Source organism: Arachis duranensis, chromosome 5 (genome assembly GCF_000817695.3).
Source record: "Arachis duranensis cultivar V14167 chromosome 5, aradu.V14167.gnm2.J7QH, whole genome shotgun sequence".
Lineage (NCBI taxonomy): Eukaryota > Viridiplantae > Streptophyta > Magnoliopsida > Fabales > Fabaceae > Arachis > Arachis duranensis.
The window spans coordinates 64,913,318-64,917,630 of record NC_029776.3 but is presented as its reverse complement, the minus strand read 5'-3'; the positions used below and the strand labels follow the sequence as shown (position 1 = coordinate 64,917,630).

The 4,313-nt window shown below is 41.5% G+C and overlaps 1 non-coding gene across 1 annotated transcript; it reads left to right on the top strand.

Annotated features, from left to right (window-relative positions):
* Positions 1-796: 796 nt before the first annotated feature.
* LOC127747905 (small nucleolar RNA R71) lies at positions 797-904 on the top strand. The gene has a single exon (XR_008009852.1). It is a non-coding gene; the product is annotated as a small nucleolar RNA R71 (small nucleolar RNA).
* Positions 905-4,313: the final 3,409 nt, after the last annotated feature.

The window sequence follows — 4,313 nt, the reverse complement described above, 5'->3', positions numbered from 1 at the left end:
AACCAAGTTGTGTCATAAAAGCTTGTAGAGTAGAGGTGAAACCATTTAGACTGGCGTTAATACTGTTCACGATGGTATTTTCCATGGCCAGTTTTCTTTTCTCAAAAGCTTGTAATAATTCTTAATTAGAAGATACAGAAGAATGAGTAAATTGAGAGGTTTGCTGCTGATTGTTCGGTGGTCATTGGTTTTACCTCAGGTGAGGTACTCGGTATGGTTGATTTTGCTGCCTGTTGTTGTAATTTTTCCACCTCTGATTTCCCTGATTATCTCTGCCTCCCCTATTATTGTTATCCCTCCAATTCTGGTTTGAATTGTCCTACCATCCATGGTTATTATTTCCACTTTGATTGTACCCTTGGTTGGGGCGGTCATAGAAGTTGTGAGTGGATGCCACCATGTTGTTTTCTTGTTGGAGTTGCGGGCATTCATCAGTGTAATGGCTGTAATCAGCACAAATTCCGCAAATTCTTTGTGGAACTAGTTGTTGGTTTTGCTGCGGTTGAGTTTCCTTTGCTTGTTGATTTAACTGCATTTGCTTCAGCAGGTTGGTCATTTCACAGATGCTTCGATTTAGAGCAGCAGTCTCTATGCCAGAAGATACTTTTGCAACGGCCCTTGAACGGCCTTGCTTCTGTCTGTGGTTCCGAGTAGATTCAGCCAAATCACTAATCAATTGCCAAGCTTCATCAGTGGTCTTGTACTTCTTCATAGACCCATTGCTGGCACTTTCCAATGTGGTCTTATCTTGGGGTCTCATACCTTGTGTGACATAGCTGAGTAGCACGATCTTGTCAATCATGTGGTGGGGGCATGCTTCCAGAAGATTATTGAAGCGCTCCCAGTATTCAAAGAGAGTTTCATTGTCATCCTGAACAATTGTAGAGATATCCTTCCTCAGTTTATCAGTAACTTCAGATGGGAAGAATTTCTCCAGAAACTCCTTTCTGAGTGTATCCCAGTTGGATACGTTTGCTAGAAGTTGAGTGTAGTACCACTCTCTTGCTTTTCCCTTAAGAGAGAACGGAAAAGCTTTTAGCAGAATTGAAGTTTCATCAGCGCCATCACGCCTGACAGTAGAACAGGCTGCCTAGAAATCTCTCAAGTGCTTGATAGGCTCTTGAGCAGGTAGGCCATGAAACTTCTGGATCAAATTTAAGAGTGCGGTCTTTATTTCAAAATCTGTAGCTACCGCTGGATGATGCGCTTGAAACGGTTGCAGTGTAAAATCAGGAGCTCCTTCCTCCTGAATGGTAATTCTTCTAGCTGCCATGTTTTCTGCACGTAAAACAACCGAATCAGTAGAACAGGGGCTGGTTTCTTCCTCAGATTCACTTTCAGATCCACCCTCAGAGCGGACTAACCTACGCTGTTCTCGCCTTATTCGTGAAATTGTTCTTTCAATTTCAGGATCGAATATTAGCAAGCGCGGATCAGGAAGTGAACGTGTCATTTGACAGAAGAAACACGCAGCTCATAGTAGCAAAATTAAAGAAAATGCAAATAAATAAATCCTAATTAATAAAATAAGCACTCTATTGCAACTCCCCGGCAACGGCGCCAAAAATTGATGAGGTGCAGAAGCTGGTGAATTAAAAATTTAATAAAATGGTTACGTTGCAGGTATAGTTCTTAACTCACCGAAAATCTGCCTATCAATTTAGAAATATGTCACTGAAAGTTTAAATTAAAATTACTGGGAGTTTTAAGTCCCAGGTCGTCTCCCAACGAGTTGCAAAAAAATGTGCGGTTTTATTAATCAGATATTCCAAAAAGAGTTGAGCTAAGTAAATTGGGATTCAAATTGAGGAATTTTAAATAATAAAAATAAGAGGCCTTGTCTGGGAATTGATTGGTTAGAATCTCTATCATTGATGGTGTGATTGTAAGATTAATTTATAATTAATAGTTGTTCTGTTTGGTTATCCCTTACTAGGTAAGAGAAAGTCAAACAAGTGGAAATGCTAGATCTGTTCACAAGTTGCAACCCACTTAGTTCAAAGGGATTGGCATCGGTGACAGGATAGCAATCCAACATTTAACCCAATTACAAATTTTTCTTTCAATCCTTCCAACTCAAGAGTTCCTTTTAATCAACTCCCCATCAAGTAATGAAACTAGTCACGCATTGTAAATAAAGAATCCATGGCACATGAAAGGGAACTAAAAGAAGACATGATTATTGGAATGGAATTTAAATTAAAAAGAAATAATCATTGCATTAATTAATCATAAAAATATCTGAATGACCAAATTGAAAATAACAAAGAACATGGAAGAATAAAACCAAGTTAAGAGAACAAACTAGAGTGATGAAGTCTTGATGAGGAAAATAACTCTTCTCAATGTTCCAATGCTAAGATCAATTGAAAATTAAAATTCTAAAAAATAGAGAGAAAAACCAAAGAGAGTGAAAAACTAGATCTAAAACTACTCAATGAATGTGTCTCTTGTTTCTGCATATTCTCTGACTCTAGTCTGCTGTTCCGGGCCGAAAACTGGGCCGAAATAGGGTCCAAAGTCGTTGGTTTCAGATTCTGCAGTTTATGCAGATCGCACATATCACGCGATCACGTCGTCCATGGGGACGCGTCGCTGGCGCTTTTCCTCTTCACGCGTTCGCGTCATCCACGCTACCGCGTTGCTTGTGCTTTCCAATCTGCGTGGCCGCGCAAGCCATGCGGCCGCGTCACTTCGATTTGCGCTCCTTCACGCGGTCGCGTGAGCCATGCGACCGCGTCACTTTTCGCTGGTTATCTCCTCAAACTCTTGTGTTCCTTCCATTTTTGCTAGCTCCCTCTCCAATCTCTGTCTCATTCATGCCCTATAAAGCCTGAAACGCTTGACACACAGATTACGGCATCGAATGGAATAAAGGATAATTAAAATTAAATAATTAAAATCTCTAGGAAGCAATTTTCAAACATGTAATAAATTCAGGAATGAAATCTAAATGCATGCTAAATTGATGAATAAGTGGGTAAGGATCACGACAAAACCACACAATTAAACACAATATAAACTATAAAATAGTGGTTTATCAGGGTGTTCCCGATCTGGATTTTCTCCACTTCTCCTTCAGGTTGTGGCTGGAGCTCCTCCCGCCTCCGAACTCCACCGAGCTCGATTGTGTGGAATTTTGCTCCTCTGCCTCTGAGGTTTAGACTTTCATTGTAATAGCAGTGTGCCATCTTCTGATCTGCCTTTACTGTGGCTATTCCTTCTGCGGTTGGGAATTTCATGCATAGATGCGGAGTCGAGACTATTGCGCCGAGTTGATTTAACGTTGCCCGACCTATTAAGGTATTGTAGGTTGAGCTTACGTTAACGATGATGTAATCTATTTTGAGTGTTCTTGACTGACTTCCCTATCCAAAGTTGTGTGGAGCGGGATGTATCCCATTCAAGTAACCGGGGTATCACCTAACCCGAACAGGCTGTCCGGATATGCTCTGAGTTCTTTTTCTTCCAAGCCGAGTTTGTCAAAGGCAGTTTTGAATAAAATATCGGCAGAGCTCCCCTGGTCTATCAGTGTGCAATGGAGATTTGCGTTTGCAAGTACAATAGTGATGACCATGGGATCGTCATCCCCTGTTGTGATGCCGGATGCATCTTCCTTGGTAAAAGTGATTACCGGGATGTCGGGTGCTTCCTTCCTTTCTACAACGTGATATACGTCTTTGAGATGTCTTTTGCGGGATGATTTGGAGATTCCTCCCCCGGCGAATCCGCCATGTATCATGTGGACATGTCTTTCTGGTGTCCGGGATGATCGCGTAGTTGGTCCGACATCTTCTACTCTTCTTCTTTTCCTTTGTTCATCTACATGGGTGGCCAGGTATCGATCTAACTTTCCTTTTCGTATGAGCTTTTCTATGATGTTTTTTAAGTCAAAACATTCATTGGTGGAGTGCCCGTGGATCCGATGATATTCACAATATTCAGCTCGGTTTTCTCCTCCTTTTTTGCCTTTGAGTGGTCGAGCTGGTGGTATTTTTTCTGTGTTGCAAACCTCTCTGTAGACATCCACGAGAGACACCCAAAGTGGGGTGTAATTGTGGTATTTTTTATTTTCTCTCCATGTCGATCTTCCTTTTTTCTGGAATCTTTGTCTTTATCCGGAGGGGTGAACCCTGCTTTTGAGGTCTCTCCTAATCGGGAGTTTTCCTCCATGTTGATGTATTTTTCCGCTCGCTCCTGTACCTCGTTCAGTGATGTAGGGTACTTCTTTGATATGGATTGACTAAAAGGCCCTTCTCGCAGGTCATTAATGAGACCCATGATGGCAGCTTCTGTTGGAAGGTTTTGTATAT